Source organism: Callorhinus ursinus, unplaced genomic scaffold (assembly GCF_003265705.2).
Source record: "Callorhinus ursinus isolate GAN/ISIS: 27379988/994484 unplaced genomic scaffold, GSC_fseal_2.0 scaffold2, whole genome shotgun sequence".
In the NCBI taxonomy this organism is placed as follows: Eukaryota; Metazoa; Chordata; class Mammalia; order Carnivora; family Otariidae; genus Callorhinus; species Callorhinus ursinus.
In genome coordinates this window covers 60,500,258-60,518,868 of record NW_027397064.1, presented here as the reverse complement: position 1 = coordinate 60,518,868, position 18,611 = coordinate 60,500,258, and positions in this window count along the sequence as shown.

Below are 18,611 nucleotides of genomic sequence, written 5' to 3'. Positions count from 1 at the left end.
CTCAAAATATCTGTGTTGATTTAGTAAAGTTAGGTGCATTCTGATGACTGAAAAGCAATACCCAAAGCACACTGTTTTCTGGATCTCTGTCAACAGATTTTATTTTATTTACCTTCATATCTCCAGGGGATTAGAAAATACCTGGCATACAGTAGACACTTAATAAGATGTGATGAATGAACAAATAAACCTATAGGTCTTTTATAACATTCTTACAAGGTTTTTTCCTTAGTCTTAACCTAGTCAATGTTTTAATCAATGACTTGGTTGAAGATATATTAAAAAAAGGGATTATCAGTTACTGCAATTATACACATTGAAACAATGAATAGATGAAATACAATGGATGAAAAGGACATAGGTCAATATTAATATGACAAAATTTAGTATCACTAAATCTATATTCAAAAAATGCATGAGACAAAAAAATAATAAGCACAAGGCATATGATCTAGCAATTCTACTGGGCACAGGCATACCTCAGAGATATTGTGGGTTAGATTCCAAAACCACTGCAATAAAGCAAATATCACAATAAAGCAAGTCAAATGAATTTTTTTGTTTCCTGGTGCATATGAGTTATTTACACTATGCTGTAGTCTATTAAGTATGCAATAGCATTATGTCTAAAAAATTAATTTTAAAATATTTTATTGTGGCATGCCTGGGTGATGCAGTCGTTTGGTGACAAATTCTTGGTTTCGGCTCAGGTCATGATCTCAGGGTCATGAGATGGAGCCCTTCATGGGGCTCCACACTCAGTGGGGAGTCTGCTTGAGATTTCTCTCCCTATCCCTCTCCCTCTACACCCCCAACCCTGTGCACACGTGCTCGATCTCTCTAAAATAAATAAATAAATAAATCTTTTTAAAAAAAGAACAGAGAGGGGCGCCTGGGTGGCTCAGTCATTAAGCATCTGCCTTCAGCTCAGGTCATGATTCCAGGGTCCTGGGATCAAGCCCCACATCAGGGTCCCTGCTCAGTGGGAAGCCTGCTTCTCCCTGTCCTGCTCCCCTTGCTTGTGTTCTCTCTCTCACTGTGTCTCTTTCTGTCAGATGGATGGGTAAAATCTTTAAAAAGAAAAAAAAAGAAGAGAGAACTGGCTCATAAAATAAACCCTACCAAATGTAAAAGAATTGAACTCATATAAAGTTTTCTGACCACAAAGGAATTAAACTAAAGTCAATAACAGCAAGAAAAATATTTCAAACATATGGAAATTTAAAAACACACTTTTAAATAATCCATAAATCAGACAGGAAGTCTCAAAGGAAGCCAGAAAATATTTTAAACTGAATGAAAATAAAAATACAACATACAAAAATGTGATGTGCAGCTAAAGCAGTGTTTATAGAGGAGCCATGTCATTACATACTTATATTAGGAAAAAGGACAGTCTTAGATCCATAAGCTAAGTTTCCATCCTAAAAAAAAAAGAAAAACTGAAAATGAAAAGTAAAATAAACAAAAATATCACAAAAGGAAATAATTAGTAAAGATAAAAGCAGAAATCGATGAGATCAAAACTAACCAAATCAAAAAAGGAGGGGAGGTACACTAGAGAAAACAAAACGAAAAGCTAGTTATTTGAAAAGATCATTAAAATTGAAAGCCCTCTAGCAAGACCAACAAGAAAATAGGAGAAAAGACACATATTACCAATTATCAGGAAAGAAAGAAGGAATCACTACAGATCCCAGAGATGTTAAAAGAATAATAAGGAATACTACAAACAATTCAATGCACATAAATAGAACAACTAAGACAAAACAGACCAATTCCTTAAAAACTTCAAAATATCAGGGAAACAAGGAGGGGGCGGAGCAAGATGGCAGAGGAGTAGGAGACCTAGATTTCCTCTGGTCTCAGGAATTCAGCTGAATTTGAATTTGATCAGGTTTGATCCCTATCAAACCATTCTGAACACCTACGAACTCAACAGGAGATCGAAGAGGAGAGTAGCAACAACTCTCTGAACAGAGAAGCCACCACTTACTGGAAGGTAGGACATGCGGAGAAGTGAATCCGAGGCGATATTCGGGAGGATAGACGGTGGGGGAGGGGGCCTCCATCAGCCGCTTCTGGCAAGTGATAGAGCCGCGGAGCATAAAATCGGAACTTTTAGAAGCCCGCTCCACTGAGGAACATCGCTCCAGTGGCTAAGCGGGGGGTGGAACCCTCCCGGGACAGTGTGGTCTCAGGACCCTCGGGGTCACAGAAAGACCGGGGGTGCCTGAGTGCGGCCAGAGCTCCCAGGTATCGGAGAGGGGAAGCCGACTGCAGAGATGGAGCCGAGGCACGGGCTCTCAGCTCGGGGTGGCCATAAACTGATCTGCGGCCCAGTCGGGGCACGGCTCCCCCAGCAGGGACCCAACAAGCGGCAGAGCCGGAGAGACTCCCCTTCCTCCGTTCCGGGAGGAGCGGCACGGGAGCGCACCGCAGGGATCTGCTGGGTTTGGAGACTCCACACGGGGTTGGGTGCCAGAGATAGAAACGCTCGGTCACAGGCCGGGTGAGCACAGAGCGTGGCCAGAGACTGGGGAGATGGGAGTGACTGCTTTTCTCTGGGGGTGCACTGAGGAGCGGGGCCCGAGTTCTCAGCTCCTCCGGGTGGAGATTGGGAGGCCACCATTTTCGCCCTGGTCCTCCAAAGCTGTACCGAGAGCTTGCAGGGAACAAAAGCTCCTGAGAGTAAACCAGAGCAGCTTACTTAGCCCGGACCGACAAGGGCGGGGCAATTCAGCCTCCGGAAAAGACATTTGGAAACCATGGAAACAGTCCCCTCCCCCAGAAGATCAGCAGGAACAGCCAGCAAGCCAAGACCAAGTTTACCGATCAAGGAGAACGGGAGAACTCCAGCGCTAGGGTAATACTGCACATAGAATTCATGGCTTTTTTTTACCATGATTCATTAGTTCATCAAAGTTAATTTTTTTAACTGTTTTTTTTTAATTTTTCTTTTTCCCTTTTTCAACCAACATCTTATCAATCCCTTTTTTAAAAAAAACATTTTTTATTTTTCATTTTTAGAGTCATATTTTATCCCTTCATAGTAGTTACCCTTATTTTTGGCATATATATATAAGTTGTTCTCTCTTTAAAATTTTGAGATACAGTTTCTTCTAACAGACCAAAATATACCCTAAATCACTACTGTATGGCTTTGTTCTAGTCTCCTGCCTGATCACATTCTCTCCTTTTCTTTTTTTTTTTAAATCTTCTTTCTTTTTTCAAACAACTTATCTTATCAATTCCTTTTATAAAATCTTTTATAATTTTCATCTTTACAGTCATCTTCCATCCCTTCGTTGTATCAACCCTTATTTTGTACATATATGTCTTTCTTCCTTTAAAATTTTAGGAGGCACTTTTTTCTTTTATTTATTTTTTTTTTAAAGATTTTATTTATTTATTTGACAGAGAGACACAGCGAGAGCAGGAACACAAGCAGGGGGAGTGGGAGAGGGAGAAGCAGGCTTCCCGCTGAGCAGGGAGCCCGATGTGGGACTCGATCCCAGGACCCTAGGATCATGACCTGAGCCGAAGGCAGACGCTTAACGACTGAGCCACCCAGGCGCCCGGAGGAGGCACTTTTTTCTAAAAGACCAAAATACGCCCAAAATCTAGTGTGTGGCACTGATCTATGCACTAGCCTGATCATATTTGATCATATTCTGCTTTTTTTGTATTGTTCTGTTTTTGTTTTTATCTTTTTCTTTTTTTTTCTCTCTTTCTTTTTTCTTTCTCTCCCTTTCTTTTCCCCTGGTTTCAGGTCTTTTCTGATTTGTATACAGTATATTTGCTGGGGACGTTGTTAACCTGTTAGCATTTTGTTCTCTCATTCATCTATTCTCCTCTGGACAAAATGACAAGACGAAAAAAATCACCTCAGCAAAAAGAACAAGAGGTAGTACCGTCAGCCAGGGACCTACTCAATACAGACGTTAGTACGATGTCGGACCTAGAGTTCAGAATCATGACTTTAAAGATACTAGCTGGGCTTGAAAAAAAGCATGGAAGTTATTAGAGAAACGCTTTCTGGAGAAATAAAAGAACTAAAATCTAACCAAGTCGAAATCAAAACGGCTATTGATGAGGTGCAATCAAAAATGGGGGCACTAACTGCTAGGATAAATGAGGCAGAAGAGAGAATCAGTGATATAGAAGACCAAATGATGGAAAATAAAGAGGCTGAGAAAAAGAGAGAGAAACAACTACAGGATCACGAGGGCAGAATTCAAGAGATAAGCGATACGATAAGACAAAACAACATTAGAATAATTGGGATCCCAGAAGAAGAAAAAAGAGAGAGAGGGGCATAAGGTATATTGAAGCAAATTATAACAGAGAACTTCCCTAATGTGAGGAAGGAAACAGGCATCAAAATCCAGGAGGCACAGAGAACCCCTCTCAAAATCAATAATAATAGGTCAACACCCCGACATCTAATAGTAAAACTTACGAGTCTCAGAGACAAAGAGAAAATCCTGAAAGCAGCTCTCTTACAAAGAGATATGTAACATACAATGGTAGAAATATTAGATTGGCAACAGACCTATCCACAGAGACCTGGCAGGCCAGAAAGGACTGGCAAGATATCTTCAGAGCACTAAACAAGAAAAATATGCAGCCAAGAATACTATATCCAGCTAGGCTGTCATTGAAAATAGAAGGAGAGATAAAAAGCTTCCAGAACAAACAAAAACTTAAAGGAATTTGCAAACACGAAACCAGCCCTCCAAGAAATATTGAAAGGGGTCCTCTAAGCAAAGAGAGAGCCTAAAAGCAGCACAGATCAGAAAGGAACACAGACAATATACAGTAACAGTCACCTTATAGGCAATACAATGGCACTAAATTCATACCTTTCAATAGTTACCCTGAATGTAAATGGGCTAAATGCCGCAATCAAAAGACACAGGCTATCAGATTGGATTCAAAAACAAGACCCATCAATATGCTGTCTGCAAGAGACTCATTTTAGACCCAAAGACACCCCCAGATTGAAAGTGAGGGGGTGGAAAACCATTTACCATTATATGGACACCAAAAAAAAGCTGGGGTGGCAATCCTTATATCAGACAAATTAGATTTTAAAACAAAGACTGTAATAAGAGATGAGGAAGGACACTATATCCTACTTAAAGGGTCTATCCAACAAGAAGATCTAACAATTGTAAATACCTATGCCCCTAATATGGGAGCAGCCAATTATATAAGGCAATTAATAACAAAAGCAAAGAAACACATTGACAACAAAACAATAATAGTGGGGGACTTTAACACCCCCCTGACTGAAATGGACAGATCATCTAAGCAAAAGATCAACAAGGAAATAAAGACTTTAAATGACACACTGGACCAAATGGACTGCACAGACATATTCAGAACATTCCATCCCAAAGCAACGGAATACACATTCTTCTCTAGTGCCCATGGAACATTCTCCAGAATTGATCGCATCCTAGGTCACAAATCAGGTCTCAACCGGTACCAAAAGATTGGGATTATTCCCTGCATATTTTCAGACCACAGTGCTTTGAAACTAGAACTCAATCACAAGAGGAAAGTCGGAAAGAACTCAAATACATGGAGGCTAAAGAGCATCCTACTAAAGAATGAATGGGTCAACCAGAAAATTAAAGAAGAATTAAAAAAATTCATGGAAACCAATGAAAATGAAAACACAACTGTTCAAAATCTTTGGGATACAGCAAAGGCAGTCCTGAGAGGAAAGTATATAGCAATACAAGCCTTTCTCAAGAAACAAGAAAGGTCTCAAATACACAACCTAACCCTACACCTAAAGGAGCTAGAGAAAGAACAGCAAATAAAGCCTAAACCCAGCAGGAGAAGAGAAATAATAAAGATCAGAGCAGAAATCAATGAACTAGAAACCAAAAGAACAGTAGAATAGATCAACGAAACTAGGAGCTGGTTCTTTGAAAGAATTAACAAGATTGATAAACCCCTGGCCAGACTGATCAAAAAGAAAAGAGAAATGACCCAAATCAACAAAATCATGAATGAAAGAGGAGAGATCACAACCAACACCAGAGAAATACAAACACTTATAAGAACATATTAAGAGCAACTCTATGCCAGCAATTTAGATAACCTGGAAGAAATGGGTGCATTCCTAGAGATGTATCAACTACCAAAATTGAACCAGGAAGAAATAGAAAACCTGAACAGACCTATAGCCACTAAGGAAATTGAAGCAGTCATCAAAAATCTCCCAAGAAACAAAAGCCCAGGGAGAGATGGCTTCCCAGGGGAATTCTATCAGACATTTAAAGAAGAATTAATACCTATTCTCCTGAAACTGTTCCAAAAAATAGAAATGGAAGGAAAACTTCCAAACTCATTTTATGAGGCCACCATTACCTTGATCCCAAAACCAGACAAAGACCCCATCAAAAAGGAGAATTACAGACCAATATCCTTGATGAACATGGATGCAAAAATTCTCACCAAAATACTAGCCAATAGGATCGAACAGTACATTAAAAGGATTATTCACCACGACCAAGTGGGATTTATCCCTGTGCTGCAAGGATGGTTCAACATCCGCAAATCAATCAACGTGATACAATACATTAACAAAAGAAAGAACAAGAATCATATGATCCTCTCAATAGATGCAGAAAAAGCATTTGACAAAGTACAGCATTCTTTCTTGATCAAAACTCTTCCGAGTATAGGAATAGAGGGTACATACCTCAATATCATAAAAGCCATCTATGAAAAACCTACAGCGAATATCATTCTCAATGGGGAAAAGCTGGGAGCTTTTCCCCTAAGGTCAGGAATGCGGCAGGGATGTCCACTATCACCACTGCTATTCAACATAGTATTAGAAGTCCTAGCCCAGCAATCAGACAACAAAAAGAAATCAAAGGCATCCAAATTGGCAAAGAGGAAGTCAAACTCTCACTCTTTGCAGATGATATGATACTGTATGTGGAAAACCCAAAAGACTCCACCCCAAAACTGCTAGAACTCATACAGGAGTTCAGTCAAGTAGCAGGATATAAAATCAATGCGCAGAAATCAGTGGCATTCCTATACACCAACAACAAGACAGAAGAGATACAAATCAAGGAGTCGATCCCATTTACAATTGCACCCAAAACCATAAGATACCTAGGAATAAATTTAACCAAAGAGGCAAAGGATCTGTACTCAGAAAACTATAAAATACTTATGAAAGAAATTGAAGAAGACACAAAGAAATGGAAAAACGTTCCCTGCTCATGGATTGGGAGAACCAATATTGTGAAGATGTCAATGCTACCTAGAGCAATCTACACATTCAATGCAATCCCCATCAAAATACCATCCACTTTTTTCAAAGAAATGGAACAAATAATCCTAAAATTTGTATGGAACCAGAAGAGACCCCAAATAGCCAAAGGAATATTGAAAAAGAAAAGCAAAGCCGGTGGCATCACAATTCCGGACTTCCAGCTCTATTACAAAGCTGTCATCATCAAGACAGTATGGTACTGGCACAAAAACAGACACATGGATCAATGGAACAGAATCGAGAGCCCAGAAATGGACCCTTAACTCTATGGTCAACTTATCTTTGACAAAGCAGGAAAGAATGTCCAATGGAAAAAAGACAGTCTCTTCAACAAATGGTGTTGGGAAAATTGGACAGCCACATGCAGAAGAATGAAACTGGACCATTTCCTTACACCACACACAAAAATAGACTCGAAATGGTTGAAAGACCTAAACGTGAGACAGGAGTCCATCAAAATCCTAAAGGAGAACACAGGCAGCAACCTCTTTGACCTCAGCCACAGCAACTTCTTCCTAGAAACATCGCCAAAGGCAAGGGAAGCAAGGGCAAAAATGAACTATTGGGATTTCATCAAGATAAAAAGCTTTTGCACAGCAAAGAAACAGTCCACAAAACCAAAAGACAACCGACAGAATGGGAGAAAATATTTGCAAATGACATATCAGATAAAGGGCTAGTATCCAAAATCTATAAAGAACTTATCAAACTCAACACCCAAAGAACAAATAATCCAATCAAGAAATGGGCAGAAGACATGAACAGACATTTTTCCAAAGAAGACATCCCAATGGCCAACAGACACATCAAAAAGTGCTCAACATCACTCGGCATCAGGGAAATCCAAATCAAAACCTCAATGAGATACCACCTCACACCAGTCAGAATGGCTAAAATTAACAAGTCAGGAAACGACAGATGTTGGTGGGGATGTGGAGAAAGGGGAACCCTCCTACACTGTTGGTGGGAATGCAAGCTGGTGCAACCCCTTTGGAAAACAGTATGGAGGTTCCTCAAACAGTTGAAAATAGAGCTACCATACGATCCAGCAATTGCACTACTGGGTATTTACCCCAAAGATACAAATGTAGGGATCCGAAGGGGTACGTGCACCCCGATGTTTATAGCAGCAATGTCCACAATAGCCAAACTGTGGAAAGAGCCAAGAAGTCCATCGACAGATGAATGGATAAAGAAGATGTGGTATATATACACAATGGAATATTATGCAGCCATCAAAAGGAATGAGATCTTGCCATTTGCAACGACATGGATGGAACTGGACAGTGTTATGCTGAGTGAAATAAGTCAATCAGAGAAAGACATGTATCATATGACCTCACTGATATGAGGAATTCTTAATCTCAGGAAACAAACTGAGTATTGCTGGAGTGGTGGGGGGTGGGAGGGATGGGGTGGCTGGGTGATAGACATTGGGGAGGGTATGTGCTATGGTGAGCGCTGTGAATTGTGCAAGACTGTTGAATCACAGATCTGTACTTCTGAAACAAATAATGCAACATATGTTAAGAAAAAAGAAAAAGAAGAAGATAGCAGGAGGGGAAGAATGAAGAGGAGTAAGTCAGAGGGGGAGACGAACCATGAGAGACGATGGACTCTGAAAAACAAACTGAGGGTTCTAGAGGGGAGGAGAGTAGGGGGATGGGTTAGCCTGGTGATGGGTATTAAAGAGGGCACATTCTGCATGGAGCACTGGGTGTTATGCACAAACAATGAATCATGGAACACTACATCAAAAACTAATGATGTAATATATGGTGATTAACATAACAATAAAAATTTTTAAAAAAATATCAGGGAAACAAAAGCAAAAATAAACTATGAGGACTTCATCAAAATAAAAACTTCTGCACAGCGAAGGAAATAATCAACAAAAATAAAAGACAACCTATGGAATGGGAGAAGGTATTTGCAAATGATATCTGATAAAGAGTTGGTATCCAAAATCTATGAGGAACTTATAAAACTCAACACCCAAAAAGCAAATAATCCAGTTAAAAAATGGGCAGAAGGGGTGCCTGGGTGGCTCAGTCAGTTAAGCATCTGCCTTCAGCTCAGGTCATGATCTCAGGGTCCTGGGATTGAGCCCCACATCAGGCTCCTCACTCAGTGGGGAGTCTGCTTCTCCCTCTCCCTCTGCCCCTCCCTGCTGTTCATGAGCGTGGCCCTCTCTCTCAAATAAATAAAATATTTTTTAAAAATGGGCAGAAGGAACACCTTCTGGGTGGCTCAGTCGGTTGGGTGTCTTCTTTCGGCTTAGGTCCTGATCCCAAGGTCCCAGATCAAGTCCCACATCGGGTTCCCTGCTCAGCGAGAAGCCTGCTTCTCCCTCTGCCTGCCACTCCCCCTGCTTGTGCACTTGTGCTCTTTCTCTGACAAATAAACAAATAAAATCTTCTAATAAAAAATAAATAAATAAAAATTAAAAATGGGCAGAAGGCATGAATAGACATTTTTTCAAACAACACATCCAGATGGCTAACAGATACATGAAAAGATGTTCAACATCACTCATCATCAGGGAAATACAAATCAAAACAACAATGAGATATCACCTCACACCAGTCAAATGTCTAAAATTAACAACACAGGATAAAACACATGTTGGCAAGGATGCAGAGAAAGGGAAACCCTCTTACACTATTGGTGGGAATGCAAACTGGTGCAGCCAGTCTGGAAAACAGTACGGAGGTTCTTCAAAAAGTTAAAAATAGAACCACCCTACAATCCAGCAATTGCACTACTAGGTATTTACCCAAAGGATACTAAAATACCTATTCAAAAGGATACATGCACCCTGATGCTTATAGCAGCATTATCAACAATAGCCAAATTATGGAAAGAGCCCAAATGTCCATCGACTGATGAGTGGGTAAAGAAGAGGTGGTATACACACACACACACACACACACACACACACACACTGGAATATTACTCAGCTATAAAAAGAACAAAATCTTGCCATTTACAATGATGTGGATAGAGCTAGAGAGTATTATGGTAAGCAAAACAAGTCAGAGAAGGAGAAATACCATATGATTTCACTCACATGTAGAATTTAAGAAACAAAACAGATGAACATGGGTTAAAAAAAGAGAGAGAGAGACAAACCAGGAAACAGATTCTTAACTATAGAGAAAAAACAGAATTACTGGAGGGGAGTTGGGTGGGGGGATGGGTTAAATAGGTGATGGGTACTACAGAGGGCACTCATGATGAGCACTGGGTGTTGTATGTAAGTGATGAATCACTAAGTTCTACACCTGAAACTAATATTACACTGTTTTGTTAACAAACTGGAATTTAAATAAAAACTTGGAGAAAAAAATAAAATAATAAAAAATTTTTTTAAATCTTTAACTTCAAAATATCAAAACTCACCTAAATGAAATAGATAACCCAAATTGCCATATAACTAATGAAAGAATTAATCTATAGTCAAAATCTTCTGAAAAGAGATTTCCAGGTCCCAATGGGTTCACTGGAGAATTCTACCAAACATTTAAAAAAGATACTACAGAAATTCTACACAATCTCTTCCAGAAAACAGAAGAGGAGGGAATACTTCTCAACTAATTTTATGAAGTTAGCATGACCTTGATGATAAAACCAGACAAAGACAGTACAAGAAAACTATAGACTAATATCCTTCATGAACAAAGATGCAAAAATCCTCAACAAAATATCAAATCTAATCCAGCAATATAAAAAAATACACCATGATTAGGTGGGAAAAGAAGGCTCATTCAATATCTTAAAAATTAATCAATGTAATTCACCATATCAATAGTCTAAAGAAGAAAAACCACATGAGCATCTCAACTGATACAAAAAAAAGTATTTGACGAAAATCAACATCCATCCCGGATAAAAATCCTCAGCAAACTAAGAATAGATGAGATCTTTCTCAATCTATTGAGAAAAGTCATCCTCAGAAAAACCTACAGCTAACATATACTTAACTGATGAAAAACTGAATGCTTTCCTTCTAAGGTCAGGAACTTGACAAGGATGTCTACTCTCACCACTCCAATGCAACGTTATACTAGAATTCCTAACCAGTGAAATAAAGCAAGAAAAAAATAAAATAAATTGCATACAGATTAGAACTGTCTCACAATATGTAGAAAATCCCAAGAAATCTATTTCAAAAATTTCCTAGAGCTAATAAATGTATTTAACAAGACTACAGGCTAAACAGCCAACACAAACACAAATATCAATCATATTTTTATATAGCAGTGATAAGCAATTAGATACTGAAATTTAAAACACAATATTACTGGGGCACCTGGGTGGCTCAGTCATTAAGCGTCTGCCTTCAGCTCAGGTCATGATCCCAGGGTCCTGGGATCGAGCCCCGCATCGGGCTCCCTGCTCCGAGGGGAGTCTGCTTCTCCCTCTCCCACTCCCCTTGCTTGTGTTCCCTCTCTCACTGTCTCTCTCTCTCTGTCAAATAAATAAATAAAATATTTTTAAAAATAAATAAATAAATAAATAAATAAAATACAATATTACTTACAATGGCGCCAAAAAATGAAATATCGGTATACATCTAAGAAAACTGTATACTATAAACCTCAAAACACTGATTTTTAAAACATGTGAATAAATGGAGAGACATATTATGTTCAAGAATTGGAAGACTCAACATAGTAAAGATGTCATTTGATCTATAGGCTTAATGGAATTCCAATCATCATCTCAGCAATATTTTTGGTAGTATAGGCAATCTGATTCTAATATTTATATGGAAAAGCAAAGGAACTAGAGAAGCCACAATAAATTTGGGGAAAAAAGTTGGAAGAATCACACTACTCTAAGATTTACTACAAAGCTACAATAATCAAGAGTGTATTATTAGTGAAGAAATAGACACAAATCAATGGGAAAGAATAGAACCCAGAAATAAAATCACACATACATTAATTTTGACCTAGCATTTCGATGAAGAGAGGGTAGTTTTTCAGCAAAGGGTGTTGGAACAATTGGGCATCCATACACACACACACACACAAAAGCCTCAACCCATACCTGAACCATATAAAAAAATTAACTCAAAATGGGTCATAGATCTAAATGTAAAACATAAAACTATACAATGGTTAAAAGAAGAAATATAAAAAGAGATTCATGGCCTGGGGTTAGTCAGAGTTTTGAGACATGACACCAAAGACGCAATCTATAAAAGAAAAACATGGATAAATTTGGACTTAATCCAAATTAAAAGCTTTTACTCTATAAAAAATACTCACTGTTAAGAGAATGAAAGACAAAAAATACTCACTGCTAAGAGAATGAAAGACAAGCTAGAGACTGGGACAAGTTATTTGCAAATCATATGTCTGATAAAGGACTTGTATCCAGCATGTATATATATACATATATATATATTCTCAAAACTCAATAATGAGAAAACAACTCAACTAAAAGATGAGAAAAAACTTGAATAGACATTTCACCAAAGAGGATATTTAGAAGGCAAATTAGTGTAGTCCAACATCTTCAGCCAGTAGGGAAATGCAAATTGAAACCTGGATGAAATATCACTCAATGCCTATTAAAATGGCGAAAATAAAAAATATTGACAATACCAGGTGCTGACAAGTATGTAGAACAACTGTAACTCTCAAATACTGCTGATGGAAATGCAAAATGGTACAAGTACTCTGGAAAGTCATTTGGAAGTCTTTTATAAAATTAGATGTATCTTGACAATTCTACTCCAAAGTATTTAGGAGATATGAAGTCCATGTTCACAGAAAAACTTACACATGACAGGTTACAGTAGCTTTACCAAAACTGCCAAAAATTGGAAAAAACCAAATACCCTTAAACAAGTGAATGGATAAACAAACTATGGTGTACCCATAAAAGGGATTACTACTTGGCAATAGAAAAGAATGAACTGTTGATACATGCAACAACTGAATAAATCAAAAAGGCACTATACTGAGTGAAAAAAGCCAGTCTCAAAAAGTTACATACTCAATGATTCCATTTATATAACGTTCTTAAAAAGACAAAACTATATTTTGGAAAGAAGACTAGTAGTTTCCAGGGCTTAGGAGTCAGAGGAGGGTGTAATTACAAAGATATAGTGGGAGGGAATTTGGGGGAGATGACGAAACTATCCTGTATCTTGATTGTGGTGGTGGTTACACAAATCTACACGGGTATTAAGGCTCATAGAACTGTACACTAAAAAATGCTAATTTTACGGTATGTTAATTTGTTTAATTATGTAAATTTTTAAAGTAAGATAAGACAGTTTTTGTTGGCCACAGCTCAATATATGCCAAAAGTGTGACTTGATCACCAAAAAAAACCCATAAAAAACAAACGCAAAACCATCTTGGGCTGCATTAATGGAAGAATTAAATCCAAATCAAAGAAAGATATAGATGTGCCTTTCTGCCCATGGACGCTGCAGAGTAAGCATCGTTAAAGTCTCCCCTCCCACCGCCGTCATGTCTAAGTCAGAGTCTCCCAAAGAGCCTGAACAGCTGCGGAAGCTCTTCAAGGGAGGTTTGAGCTTTGAAATTAACCGATGAGAGTCTGAGGAGCCATTTTGAACAATGGGGAACGCTTAGCGACTGTGTGGTAATGAGAGATCCAAACACCAAGTGCTCCAGAGGCTTTGGGTTTGTCACGTATGCCACTGTGGAGGAGGTGGATGCAGCCATGAACGCAAGGCCACACAAGGTGGATGGAAGAGTTGTGGCACCAAAGAGGGCTGTCCAAGAGAAGATTCTCAAAGACCTGGTGCCCATTTAACTGTGAAAAAGATTTTTGTTGGTGGCATGAAAGAAGACACTGAAGAACATCATCTAAGAGATTATTTTGAACAGTATGGGCAGATTGAAGTGATCGAGATCATGACTGACCGAGGCAGTGGCAAAAAGAGAGGTTTTGCTTTTGTAACATTTGATTACCATGACTCTGTAGACAAGATTGTCATTCAAAAATACCGTACTGTGAATGGCCACAACTGTGAAGTAAGGAAAGCCCTATCTGAGCAAGAGATGGCTAGTGCTTCATCCAGCCAAAGAGGTTGAAGTGGTTCTGGAAACTTTGGTGGTGGTCATGGAGGTGGTTTTGGTGGGAATGATAACTTTGGTCGCGGAGGGAACTTCAGTGGTCGAGGTGGCTTTGGTGGCAGTCGAGGTGGTGGTGGATATGGTGGCAGTGGGGATGGCTATAACGGATTTGGTAATGATGGAAGCAACTTTGGAGGTGGCAGAAGCTATAATGGTCATTAAAACAATCAATCCTCAAATTTTGCACCCATGAAAGAAGGAAATTTTGGAGGCAGAAGCTCTGGCCCCTATGGTGGTGGAGGCCAATACTTTGCCAAACCACAAAACCAAAGTGGCTATGGTGGTTCCAGCAGCAGCAGTAGCTATGGCAGTGGCAGAAGGTTTTAATTATTGCCAGGAAACAGCTTAGCAGGAGAGGAGAGCCAGAGAAGTGACGGGGAAGCTACAGGTTACAACAGATTTGTGAACTCAGCCAAGCACAGTGGTGGCAGGGCCTAGCTGCTACAAAGAAGACATGTTTTAGACAATACTCATGTGTATGGGCAAAAAACTCGAGGAATGTATTTGTGACTAATCGAATAACAGGTTATTTTAGTTTCTGTTCTGTGGAAAGTGTAAAGCATTCCAACAAAGGGTTTTAATGTAGATTTTTTCTTTTGCACCCATGCTGTTGATTGCTAAATGTAATAGTCTGATCGTGACGCTGAATAAATGTGTCTTTTTTTTAAAAAAAAAAAGGAAAAAAAGAAAGATATAGACGTATTGGACCCTAAGCTGATCAGACCACACTTAGAGTTTTCTGTTCTCTTTGGACCTTGATAAAATCAACACTATCTAGAGGAAGGAGACCAGGATGAATAGGGAATGGTGGAAAGAAGATATTTAGCCTGGAGAAGAAAAGGAATGACATGGTAATTGTCTTATTCTGTTAGAAAAATTGCTCGGGCGCCTGGGTGGCTCAGTTGGTTAAGCGACTGCCTTCGGCTCAGGTCATGATCCCGGAGTCCCGGGATCAAGTCCCACAGGGAGCCCGCTTCTCCCTCTGACCCTCCCCCCTCTCATGTACTCTCTCTCTCTCATTCTCGCTCTCTCAAATGAATAAATAAATCTTTAAAAAAAAAACAAAACAACAAAAAAAATGTTCTTAAAAAAAAAAAAGAAAAATTGCTCAATCGTTTACTAAGTCTTATTCTGTATTACTCCTCAGGAAGGAACTGGCTCCCTGGGAAGTAGTTGCAAGAAGGCAGACCTTAGACAACTATAAAGGAAGGCTTTCTGATAATTCAAGTCGTGAATAAGTAAAATGACCTGCTTAGATAAGCACTGAGCTTCCCATCGTTGGAAATCATTGAACATGTTTAAGCAGATATTAAATAACCATCTGTCAAGGTTATCCTCAAAAGGATTACCTCACCAAGTAGGAGACTGATCTCTTTAACCTCTTGGGTCTCTTTGAACTCCACCTCTTGTATTCTAAATTATAAAGGATATTATAAATCACCCGCCCCCCCACTTGTATCTCCATCTCCCTACAATTCATTAGATTGTACATTAGATACAGAGTGCTCACAAAATCCCCTTGGACTCCTCCTAATACTGATGGTCCCAAAACAGCCTTCTAGGCAGTTTTAATGATTTCCAACCAGCAACAGGAAAGATATGCAGAGGAACAAGTGAAAAAAATTAAACTTGTGCAGAGAATGGATAACCTCTAATCGCATATAAGGAATGTTTGACCCTGCTCTATTTATGTTTGATGAGTTATTGAATCTTCCTAAAAATGGACTAAAATGAGGTTTGAGACGTATTTTGACTTCCCTGATCTGGTCATTGCTCTAGTCTAGTAAAGGAAACCAAAAAGTTCCATGTCTTAAAATTTACCAAAAGGCAGAAAGAAATACCCCTATTGTTTCCTGTCCTTTTCCATTATTTGAATATTACTCTTTATATTTGACTCTCTAGTTTTCTCCGTATGAACTGTCTAAGGCTAAACCTTCCAAAAGTCTGGCAACAAATTAGGAGTAAGAGTGCCTAGTTAAGGTCATAGTGGGTAACATCGAGGCAGGTTTAGCAGCCATCAGGCTGACAAGAATTGCGACAAGAAGGTATGGAGATTAGTTTTATCTGGTGGGATATGAATCAAGCCAACTGATCAGTATTGGTATATCTGAGGTTGGAAGTGCAAGATTTAACACAGACCAGGCATGACTTAGATAGGACTTCAATCAGACATCATGTGGCACCCCAATGATTCCAAGAGAGCCAAGTTTTGCTGTCCAAGTCCAAGGCTATGATGATGCCTTCCCACATTAGAGTCCACAGGCCTGCCTAAATGGCCTCGTCCCCTGAGTGGAACTCTAGTTCTGAATTATTTATGTCAGATGCAACTTTACTCTTTTCACGGTGTACCTGAGGGTACAATCTTTCCCTTTCCAAGTCCAATAGAATTAAAAGTCCGTTTGGCAGACAAAAACAATCTATGGTATGGGAAGTCAGGTCACTCATTGGGGTAGGTAATCACTGAAAGGGAGCATAGTGGGGGGTTCTGGGGTGCTGGTAATGTTTCTTGATCTAGGTGTATTCAGATTGAAAATTCTAGTTGTGTACTTATGATCTGCGTACTTTTCTGTATTTATGTTATACTTCAATCAAAATGTTCCCAAGATAGGGAAAAAGCCCTGAGCAGCAGCTTCCCGAGGCCACTCTGGTTCCTGGGCAGCCAGCAGTGTAATCACTCAGTCTGAGCCCTGGACTCTCAGCTCTCTTTCTTTCTTTCCCTGTGTGTGTGCCTGCTCACACATGTTCACTCATACATGTGCACACACCCAAACACAAACAAGATCTATGCAGAGGCACAAGAGGCAGCAAGCACAGACCAGAGGTTTTCTGCCTTATCTTCCCAACCCTGACCCCAACTCCAGGACTTGGCTCATGTCATTCTACAGACCAGGATTTGACATTCTACTCCTCACTGTTGAAAGGGGGTCCTCCTTCTCTTGGTAGAAATCCAGACCTCTGAGGTGGAAGAAATAAGATAACTTTAAACATCAGTTAACTAATGACACCGTATGTTTGTAGTTATGTGTATTTGGCAAAAAAGAAAAGAAATATATCAAAATGTTAACAATTTTTACCGCTGAGCTATGGGATGAATTGCATTTTTTCTTTGTCCTTTTCTCCCATTTTTATATTTTCTATGGTAATTGAATACTAATTTGTAATCAAGAAAAAATATATGCTATAAATAAAAATTTGGTTGTATATTACATTAGCCTTTCAAACCTATAAGCATAAGTTTTCTTTTTTTTTAAGATTTTATTTATTTATTTGACAGAGAGAGACACAGCGAGAGAGGGAACACAAGCAGGGGGAGTGGGAGAGGGAGAAGCAGGCTTCCCACCGAGCAGGGAGCCCAATGCGGGGCTCGATCCCAGGACCCTGGGATCATGACCTGAGCCGAAGGCAGACACTTAACGACTGAGCCACCCAGGTGCCCCAGCATAAGTTTTCTCAGTGGGTTCTCTGTATATTTTGGATACAAATCCTTTATCAGACATGAGTTCAGCAAATATTTTCCTTCAGCCTCTGGCTTGTCTTTTCATTTTCTTAACAGTCTGTTTTGCAGAGCAGAGGTTTTAGATTTTAATAAAGTCCAATTTACCACTTTTTTGTTTCATGGATTGTTCTTTCGGTTGTATCTAAAAATTCATCACCATCTATTGATTCTTACAATTAACTCTCTGATATTATTACCTCCGTTTTGCAGATGAGGAAACCAAGACTCAAAGATGAAGTTGACTAAGCTCACGTGGGCAGAAGTAATGGATTTGAGACTGATATAATCCAATACACATTCCATTATGCAATGTTGTAACGCTCTCTAACTCTATTCTTCTTGCCTTTTTGTTTTCTTTGCCTTTCTTTCCTTTTTTCTTGAAGGTTTTTTTTTTTTTTAACCTAGGGTGAACATGTTTGCCAGAAGAAATGGCAACTTCCAGAGAAAAAGAGATGGATGAAACTGGTCCAAAGGTTATCTATCACAACAGTATTGATAAGAATGTACTCTAGAGCGCCTGGGTGGCTCAGTTGTTAAGCATCGGCCTTCGGCTCAGGTCATGATCCCAGGGTTCTGAGATCGAGCCCCACATCGTGCTCGCTGCTCAGCGGGGAGCCTGCTTCTCTCTCTCTCCCTCTCCCCCCACTCCACACCAGCTTGTGTCTTTCCCCTGGTTCACTCTCTC